Raw genomic sequence first — 10931 nt, forward strand, 5'->3', positions numbered from 1 at the left:
CCAAGTTTCTGGGATCTACGAGTCTAGCATGACCACCGATGTGGTGAAAATGATGAAAGGAGGCTTCATCCCTGGTATGGGTTTGGGAGCACACCATCAAGGGCTGCCAGAATTTCCGGACTTCAACAGTCAGAAAACCCGGAGGGGTTTAGGATATGAACAGGGAGGTCCGTCCAACGCAAGTAGTGAAGGAAAAGTGGGCCTAAGGAAGTATTTCGTGAATGAAGGACATGGAAAGGTTTATTCAGGGACCCCTGAGCCATGGACTAACACCGAAGGGAAGATTCTGCCGGGGTTCGAGATCTTCAATGATGTGACTGACTGGGGCAGTGGAAAAGCGAGCTGCTTTGTCGAGGAGATTATGATGTTAGACTTGAATGCCGAGGAGCAAGTCATCACTATTGAAGCAACTGCAGGAGCGGTGAATGAGCCTAGTACCTCCAAAGCTCATGAGAAACCCGAGGACCTCGATGATGAAAATTGTATTACTGCTTTATTTGAATCAGATGATGTACTCGCCAATACTATCAATGAAATGAATTCTGATTTTGCTTACTTGCTTGATGTTGATCGTGATCATTCCATGCATTCTCATTCATATAACATGCCTACATTTGAAATCAATGCAATAGAAATGTCAACTTTCAATCTTGGCACGGATGAAAATCCTAAACTTATACAAATTGCTCAAGAATTAACTATTGAAGAGAGGAAAGAATTTGAGAGAATAATTAAAAAATACGAAATAGTGTTTGCTTGGACGTACGAAGACATGCCAGGAATCGATCAATCAATCGTAACTCACCGTATTCCGACATACCCCGATGCTAAGCCCGTGAAACAGAAACTCCAACGCATGAGACCGGAATGGGCAGATAAGATCAGAGAAGAAGTGAAAAAGCAGTTAGAAGCAGGGTTCATCGAAGTAATCGACTATCCCCATTGGGTCGCAAACGTAGTGCCCATCGTGAAGAAGGACGGGAAAGTGAGAATGTGCGTCGATTATAGTGATCTTAACAAAGCATGCCCGAAAGATGAGTTCGCATTGCCTCATATTGACGTATTGATCGATAGTGCAGCATCGAGCGTCTTACACACGAATGTGGACGGTTTCATGGGCTACATGCAAGTTTAGATGGCCAAAAAACACAAAGCAAAAACTTCGTTCAGAACTGAGTGGGGAACATACTGCTACAGGGTGATGCCGTTTGGTTTGAAGAATGCCGGGGCAACTTACCAGCGAATGGCTACAACACTGTTCCATGATATGATACATAAGGAGGTAGAATTTTATGTGGATGACATGATGGTCAAATCAGAGACGAGAGAGGGGCATTTTGCTGCACTCGAGAAGTTTTTGGCCCGAATTGCAGAATTCAAGCTAAGGTTAAACCCGAAGAAGTGCTTCTTCGGCGTTTCATCGGGGAAAATCTTAGGCTATATAATCGGAAACAAGGGAATTGAGGTAGATCCCGACAAAGTGAAGGCCATACGAGAAATGCTGGCACCAAAGAATGAGAAAGAAGTGAGAGGGTTTCTGGGGCAGGTTCAGTATATCAGCCGGTTCATAGCAAGACTCACTGCAATCTGCGAGCCGATCTTTAAGTTGCTACGGAAAGATCAACCCACGATTTGGAATGATAAGTGTCAGCAGGCCTTAGAGAAGGTCCGGGATTACTTGTCTAATCCGCCAATTCTGAGACCGCCTAAACTGGGAAAACCGCTGCTCCTCTATGTGGCAATCGAGGAGCGATCCATTGGGGCAATGCTGGCCCAGGAAGGGGACACGAGCATGGAGCACGCGGTATATTATCTGAGTAAGAAGTTCCTGGAGTACGAGCTTAAGTATAACATGATCGAAAAGACGTGCGTAGCAGTAGTATGGCTAACAAAGAAACTACGACACTATTTTCAATCTTACAGAGTGATCATTATTTCTCGGATGGACCCCGTGAAGTATCTGTACCGAACTCCGTCTCTAACAGGGAAGCTAGCCCGATGGTTGTTGCTTTTGTCCGAGTTTGATATTGAATACGTAACGAAGAAGGTTATCAAGGGGAGGGCCGTAGCAGAATTTCTGGCCAACCAACCCCTGAGCTCAGAAGAAGAAGAGATAAACTATGATTTCCCCAATGAGCACTTGAACGCAATAGAAGTTATACCATGGAAAATGTTCTTTGATGGAGCAGTTAATCCGAATAGAGACGGAGTAGGGGTATTACTTATCTCACTAGAGGGAGAAAGGATCCCGATGGCAAAGAAGTTATCCTTCCCTCTCACCAACAATATGGCCGAATACGAAGCATGCATCTATGGGTTGGAATCACTAGCAGCACTGGGGGCATCATATGTTGAAATTTGGGGCGACTCGAAGCTGATCATCGAACAGGCACAAGGAAACTGGGAAGTGAGGGAAGAAAGGCTATGTCCATACCTAGACCAGCTAGAAGGGTTGGCACAAAGATTCAAGGAATGTCGTTTTTATCATATCCCTCGAGCACGGAACCAGGCTGCGGACGCTTTGGCCACTTTAGTGTCAGTTTGGGACAACCCCCAGAACCTTGCCTCGAAACCGTTGGTATTGAGGAGATCTCACAAACCATGCCACGAAGACGTAATGCTGTTAGGGGCAGATGAAAAATTGTGGTATTTCAATATCATGAACTTCATGAAGAGGGGAACATACCCGGCAGAGTCGGAACTTAGAGATCAAGCTGTGATTAGAAGGTTAGCTCAGCAGTTCGTCATCCACAACGATTTGCTTTATAAAAGGCACACCGATGGGTTACAACTGAGGTGCTTGGATGCGGGAGAAGCCCGCGAGGCAATGGAATCGGTACACTCAGGAATTTGCGGGGCCCACATGGGAGGAGCGGCGTTAGCAAAGAAAATCATCAGGCAAGGCTTCTATTGGCTCACCATGGAAAGAGATTGTAACGAATATGCAAAGAAATGCCACGATTGTCAAATCCATGGAGATTGTAGTCACCTTCCAGCCATGGAATTACATGTGTTAGCACCTATTTGGCCATTTGCGGCCTGGGGCATTGATATCATTGGTGAGGTAAGGCCTAATGCTTCGAATGGGCACAAGTTTATTGCAGTCGCCATCGATTACTTCACCAAGTGGGTAGAGGCAGAGTCGTTTAGCAAATTGGGATCCAAGCAGATGAGGAAGTTCATTGAGAAACACTTGATCACCAGGTTTGGAGTACCTCATCACATAATTACGGATAACGGGGTCCAGTTTCAGGGGGAAGTAAGAAGTCTCTTCCGAGAATATGGCATTGAACATCACAGGTCTTCTCCGTACCGTCCACAAGCTAATGGGGTAGTAGAAGCAGCTAATAAGAACGTTAAGAGAATTCTCATAAAAACGGTGGAATCACATCGGAATTGGCATGAGCAGCTCCCACTCGCATTATGGGCTTATCGCACGACAGTTAGAACCTCAACTGGGGCAACGCCATTCTCCTTGGTATACGGAACAGAAGCAGTCCTCCCGATTGAGATCGAAAAGCGATCGTTGAGAATCGCAGTGGAAGCAGAGATTCCCGAGACGGAATGGGTGAAGAAGCGATATGAGCAGTTGGCTTTGGTTGACGAGAAAATGATGGAAGCCCTTTACCATGTGCAGCTATATCAGAGAAGGATGACCCGAGCCTTCAACAAAAAGGTCAAGGCCAGCCCTATCAAAGAGGGGGACATGGTGCTGAAACAGATCCGTGTGACGCACACCGACCCTAGGGGCAAGTTTAAGCCTAACTGGGAAGGGTCATTCACTACACCATAGATTGTCTATAGCAACCAATTTTAAAAAATCGTTACAGTGAATCGTTGCGTTATCTTGCATTATCTATTGTTTTTTTTATTGTTCATGTTTATATGGGTCTAATGCAATGACTATGAATGGATCGTTGCCTTTGATTTATTTTTAATTGTTCAATTTGAACTAAAGCAACAATAATAAGACATTTACAACATGTCATTGCCTTATTTAACTTGATAATTAAATAAAGCAACGACGTACCTTATAAAACTACTATTCCAACGTTGCATTTAATAAAAATAATTACTATACCTAATTAATTTGCAAATTAAGATATAGTGATTATTTTTGATAAATTTAATTTTAATATTTGTTAATTAAAGTTTTTATCATAGTTTGTAAATAATTGCATTTATTAAATAAAAATAGTGCAAAATAATATAATAATATATTTTAAATAGTCATAGAAAAAAGCTAAATAAATAAATTATATAACAATTTGTTCCAATTAATTAAAAATTGGTAAAAAAATAATATTAATACCAAAATCTTATCAAATTAACAAATAATATTTGATCTTTATTTTTCTAATCAAAATTCTATCAAATTAATCTTTTCATTTCCCACCATTAATTTTTATAAAAAAAAATTTATTTCCCCCTAAAATTTACTTTTCACAATTAACTTTCACTTTCCTTCCGATTTTCACTCATGGACTTTTCACTTCCCCCAATTCTAACACACGCGCTACTCTCATTCAGTACGATTTTGCTTTCGGCCATTTTCCCTTAGCGATTACTCTCAGTCATTTTCCCCCTCTCTCTCTCTCTCACAGCTCTCATTCAAACTTGAGTTTTTCCATTTCAGAAAGCAAAGCGATCTCACCCATTTAGGAAAAACTCTTGCGATTAGGTCGGAATCTAGTTTTGGGGTGGGGTTTCATCGTCCTTTGTGAGCGAAAGAGGATGGCTCGAAGCTTTTAGGTCGGGATCGATTCTAGGTTGCTGATTAGAGAATCCATGGAGTCTCGGGTGCTATTATCATCGGCAGGTTGATGGAGGCTCCCCAGATTCAACAAGGTAACCTCTAATTCTTGTGATTTGAAAAGTTTCATACATTTGATAAGTCTGAGGATTAACATGTTAACGAGTACATCAAAAGAATAACATTAGCCAAATGGCGTTTATTCACTTAACTGAATTCCATGTAAGAGTTTTGTAGATTTGGTAATGTTAAATCCAAAGGTTCATTCCTCGAAAATGGAAACAAAGTACCAAAGAGGTACTTCCTCAAAGCAATCTCCCCATCCCTGGGAATTGCGACAGTGGCAATGAATCAATGATAGAAGCCTTGTAAATTCTCTCAAGAACTTTGCACGGGAGGGCCATTTATTAAAAGCATTTGAATCCTTTGCTCTTATCCAGCGCCATATCTCCTGCGATACTGCCTCGTTCTACCATCTGTCTCTTTTCTTCTCTTATCCTGCGCAGGGTAAACAGTTCCATGCTCTTATTATCTCTATGGGATTTGAGCAACACCCAGTTTTGGTACCCAAGCTTATTACTTTTTATTCAAAGTTCAATACGCTAGTTGATGCTCATGCTGTAACTGAGAATTCAGACATCTTAGATCCTCTTCCTTGGAATATTCTCATCTCGTCCTATGTTAGAAATGCACTGTATGGAGAGGCTCTTTCTACTTATAAACAGATGAAAAGTAAAGGTATCAGACCTGATAATTTCACTTATCCATCTGTTCTTAAGGCCTGTCGTTAAACAATGGATCTAGGTAAAGAGATGAAAAGTAAAGGTATTCAGTGGCAATGATTATTGGTTTGAGTGAATGCTCCTACATGGGGGCCATTAAATTAGGTAAAGAGATTCATGGTTCAGCAATCCGTAACGTTCGTGATAGTGCTGGTAATGTTAAAAATGCACTGATCACTATGGTTCAGCAATCAAATTTTTGAATCTTCAATTGATGCTTAACTTGAATAGAGTTGCTAGGCAATCTAAGTCATGAAATTAGCATTTAATAGAGCAACCTACAGGTGAATACAAGGGGACTTCAAAAGATCACCTCTAGTTAATTCAACTTATAGACTTATTTTCTGTTTCTCTTGCTATGCAATTATTTGTAACAGAATTCATAGAACAAAATATTTGATGTTTCAATCTTTTTCCCGAAGAGTTCTTCCTCTATGTTTAATAAGTTAATTTGTTTCTTCAGCTGCATGTAGTTTGACCTGGCTGTTTAGTAGCTTGAAAGAAGAAAAAAACATAGTTGATTATAGTGGATTTCTTATAACTAACAGGAAATAATTGCAGATCTTCATAATGTACTTATTATGTGATTTCTATACTTTTGTACGAAGGAACTTCATTTTTTCATCCTTCAGTATGATATTGTTGCAAACAGAAATATGTTTGTTAAAAGATACTCAGTTGCAGAAAATGCCAAAACGGAAGACTGACAAAGCATATGTATTGGACAAGAGGAAGCATCTTGCAAGGTTGAACATCAATGAGGGCGGAAAATTCTCTTGAAAAGGTATTCATGGATATCTTCAGTAAGATCTAAAGCATTCTGCTGTATTGTCTTCTTTTTATCCAGAAGTGCTAGATTTTGATATGTCTGTTTATAATTATTGCAACTAGTACCTCATATTTTCTTGCTTTCAACTTGTGTATACAATTTAATTCTATTTAAAGTTCATGGTTTATCTGTGCAAACTTGTGACCGAGTCTTGCTGCTTTCAGAGAAGGGGCTTCTTCTGTTAGAGATGGAAGGATGGGCTTGAGGTTGCCTAGTTGTATAGCTTCCTACTTCCCATAAAAGGATAACTTTGAGCCATGATATTCAAAGTTGAGTGGGAAAGAAAGGACAAATATTGAGTGACAAAGGCCATTTTTCTCCATGCTGGAGATGTTATCCTGTATTTGAGGGATAATTTTCGCTCAGCATAGTTGATAATTGTTATGAAGGCCTAAAATATTACCTAGTGAACCAGAATTACCCCCAAGCTATTGGATGGTAATACATATTCTTTTGCCATTGTTTGGACAGTAATTGACCCATTTAGAAATTGAAGAGGTCATGCTATTCAAGCATAATGGGTATAACTAGATTCAGGTGTTAAAATATCAGTTCAGTTAACATGTTCACATCATTCTTGAATTGCTAACGTGGCAGCAATTCAATAATATTTTTCTTTTCAACTTATTGGCTTATCTTCGGATTCAAATTTACAATAGAAGAAACTGTAATGGTGTTCCAGTTTACAAACTATGTCTCATTGTTTACCAGGGGTGAAGGGAAATTGGAGAAGCAATTTCGCATGAACTGTATGGGTTGTGGCCTCTTTGTTTGCTATCGTGCAGAAGATCTGGAGTTCACTTTATTTATATACGTTATTGATTCAGTACAGTTGGTGCTGAAACAAATCCTCAGGTACAATTACTTTGGCTAGGCTTGGTATCATGCATCATGCATGTATCCTAATCAAGGAATTATAAGATTTCATGTCATAGCTCCTGTATATATACTATATACTGCTTGTCTTTCTCTGTTTATAAATTAGAAAGATTTATAGAGGCTAAAAATTTCCTCTTAGAGCTTTTCTGAAATATGTTGTAGGATACTCCTGTACCACCATGCATATCACAGTTAGAAGGAGGTCTGGTTCAGGTGGCTATTGAAGTGGAAGATCGTGCACAACGCTCAGCAATCACAAGTAATATAATTGCTTCATAACTATTTCAATGTGAATCCATTTCATATATGGGCTGCATCTTCTTTTTGCCTTGTGTAGTGGACCCTTTTTTCATGGATTAGTTTCAGAGAATCAAACTGTTATAAGAAAATTTGTTGATGACATGTTGATTAACTGTTGAGTATTCATTCTTTATTGGACTGGTATGAGAAAATAAATTCCTCATCATTGTATTTTAGGGACTGAAATTAGTCTATACATAAACAGGCACTCTTTTTTGGGCTTATAAGTTTTTTATGTATTCTGTATGCGACCTTTTCCTTTATGTAAAAAAGAGGTAAAGCGACCTGGAAAACATTGAAAAGAGCATCGTTGCTAGATATCGGTTTTATCTTTTCCGATTTTTAATTTGTGTTGAGGCTGCTGACAAGGCCAATATCTGGCCTTGAGTCTTTGTATAGGCATTAAGATGATATCTCTAGTTTAATTTAGCATGTAACCTGTAATCTCTTCCCCTCTCGTTTTGAAGGATTAGGCTCATTTATATAAGAAAGTGAGAGGGGTGACAAAATCTATAGTATCTCGTATGTACTTTAGGAATCTATTGCTCATCTGCTATATGGACATGATTATCAAAGTGGACATTTTCTTTTCCTCCACAAGCATATACTAAAATTTTGTGAAAAGAGTTCCCAGGGCATTGCATTTATTTTGTGTGTATATATGAATGCACGTTGTTGTCGTGTGAGCAAAAGGTCACGGGTTCGAGTCTTAGGAGCGGCCTCTTGCCAAATAAATTGGCAGGGGAAGGCTTGCCCCCAGTACACCCTTGTGGTGGGACCCCTCCCCGGACCCTCGCTCAGCGGGGACGCGTAGTGCGACCGGGCTGCCCCTTTTTTTTTTATATGAATGCAGATGGAAAACCAAACCAAACACAACCTCTAACTAAAGATTGTGAATGAGCCAATTGGCTAATCTAGTTACCTCTATTAAATGTTAATAACTACTTAATTATATTAGTTGAATTGGTACATTAAGGAACTAATTGCACACAGTTCACGAATTTTTTTTCTTAATGATAGTGGATGTGAACAGAAAGCAAAGCAAAGCAATAGTGAGTGGGTATATAGAGCCAAACAATGTACTAAAGAAAGTGAAGAGCACAGGGAAGAGAGCTCAATTTTGGCCATAGGTTCCATACAATTTAGTAGCCTATCCATATGTAGCTCAAGCCTATTATAAGAAAGCCTAGTTAATTTATCTTTAAATTGCATCATATGCTGAATTTTTCCCTAATTGTGATGTTCAGTTCTTCACATGCTCCTTTAATGTAGGACAAGCATTTTTTTTTTGGTACAACATAGGCAAATAGCTTTTAATTTGCTTAAACACCTTTTGGTATACTTCAAGAGGACTAGTTCTCATATTATTATTTTTTCCTATGATCATTCATCTAAGCTCAAGTTGCTTATTTGGCCTATAAGGCATAGTTATAGGCATGTATTCTTTTCAATATATGCATATTATATTTAAAAGAATAAAAAAACGTTTTTAGGACTGTAATTTGAGATTTTGATGATCACACACCAACATTACAAACATTGCAGAGCAGACCCCATTTTGAAAGACTCAGCCCAGTGAAGTGGGACTTTTGCCCCAATTTGTTGTTTCAGTCATTTCTTCAACCTCTTTCTCCTAGACTCTATGGGTACAAAAACCCACTTTCTCTTCAATTTTCTCCTTTCTACTTTTGATTTTCCTTCGGAGGTAATTTTATTGCATTCTAAACTCTGCAGAATCTGTGAATTTTATCTAGGCCAACTGAATCAAAAATTGCTCCATGTATCCTTATCTAGGCCAAAATTGCTCCAACTTGCTAAGGTTTATCTCTCCTATTAGCTGCATATTTGTATCTTAATTAGATCTTTATTTTTACATTTCCTATTAGTTAGCTGGCGTACTCTACTAGCTAGAAATTTTGTAATTAGTCATATCTTAGCTTGTACTTCCTTTATATGGAGCAGATGGTGCCACAAAGAGAGGGAGACATTTCTAATCGAACTTATTATTGAGACTGTAGGGTTATTTAAAATTGAGCACTAAATTTCTATTCCACAAGAAAGGTAAACAAGAAAGAAAAATGCCCAAGTTTGGGTCACTAACTGATTTGAAGATGCAGGTCCTATAACTAGATCCAGATCAAGGGCTGGTAACACATCCATAATTTTAAAGTTACCCTAGATTGATAGGGTTATTTTTATTGAATGATAATCTTGTTTGTGCGAACATACAATGATAATTTGACTTCTTATTGGGATGATTAGAGGTATCATGGACTTCCCATTTCAAGTAAGGTTTTCTGTTTATATGCCAGTGAGGTGAATATTGGTTAGAGAATCATGCTAGTCACAAGAATAGGTATGTCTCCAATTTTAATTGGTTATTGGATTTTACTTGGTTATAAGAACTCAGATGCTTCTCTAACTTTCTGCACTTTATTTAAATCAGATTTTTTTTTGTTTAAGTGTCTGCACTTTATTTAAATCATATTCTTCTGTTTGTTTTCATGTTTTTATTTTACAGTCAAGGATTGAAGAGTTGTCATCTGATGGGGAAAACATTACGCAGATTGATGAAATACTTGAAGGCTCATCATCTTATGGTCGTGAATATCTAGTTGGTAGAATAGGCACCATAAAGAAAACAAAAGTTTACAGGAGTGCCGAATCTTCAACTACTACGAGTAAGGACCTCATGTCTGAAGATGCAAAAGAACAATTCAAAATGGAAATCAGAGAGGAAATCATAGATGAAGTGAAGAATGAGATTAGAGAGGAAGTGAAGAACTTGAATTTCTTGTACAAAAGTTGAGACTTATGAACCCATCATCTATCTAAATTTAGATGGTGTTCTTTCTACAGTTCGTTCAAATGAACACGACGACTAATTTATTTATGCTTGTGATATTACTTTAAGATTTGTGAGGTACATTTGGATTTTGTTGTTTGTGGATGGTTATTTAAACAGGTGTTGCCTTTTGGATTATAAATATCATCGTTGCCTTTATGATACAACATTGTTGCCTTCTACCTTAAACATCGTTGCCCTTCTAAACAAAACATCGTTGCCCATTGTTCCAAACATCGTTGCCTTAATGTTACAAAATGTTGCATTTGTAAGAGAAACATCGTTGTTATAAATTAAATTCGTTGCCTTTTCTATAAAAATGTGTTGCTTTTACTAGACAAAAATCGTTGATTTAGAAAAATAATTGTTGCCTTAGACAAAAAAAGTCGTTGCATTAGTATAACATTAGGTGTTGCTAATGGTTAAAAAATCGTTGCCATACTATAAAATACTGTTGCTTTTAATCCGGAATAGTGTTGGCTTAGGATAAAAACGTTGCCTTAGGTTTGAAATAGTGTTGCTTTAACTTACTAAAGGCAACGA

The 10931-nt window shown here is 38.3% G+C and overlaps 1 long non-coding RNA gene across 6 annotated transcripts; it reads left to right on the forward strand.

Moving 5' to 3' along the window:
• Positions 1–4541: 4541 nt before the first annotated feature.
• Positions 4542–10549, forward strand: LOC136224273 (uncharacterized). Of its 6 annotated transcripts, none has more exons than XR_010686353.1 (5): positions 4542–4848; positions 6220–6319; positions 7076–7219; positions 7406–9899; positions 10065–10549. It is a non-coding gene; the product is annotated as an uncharacterized lncRNA (long non-coding RNA). The 6 variants fall into 6 exon arrangements; XR_010686355.1 differs by having other exon boundaries at positions 7406–9323; positions 9506–10549; XR_010686354.1 differs by having other exon boundaries at positions 7406–9189; positions 9278–10549.
• Positions 10550–10931: the final 382 nt, after the last annotated feature.

The sequence above is a fragment of the Euphorbia lathyris genome, chromosome 3 (genome assembly GCF_963576675.1).
Source record: "Euphorbia lathyris chromosome 3, ddEupLath1.1, whole genome shotgun sequence".
NCBI lineage: Eukaryota > Viridiplantae > Streptophyta > Magnoliopsida > Malpighiales > Euphorbiaceae > Euphorbia > Euphorbia lathyris.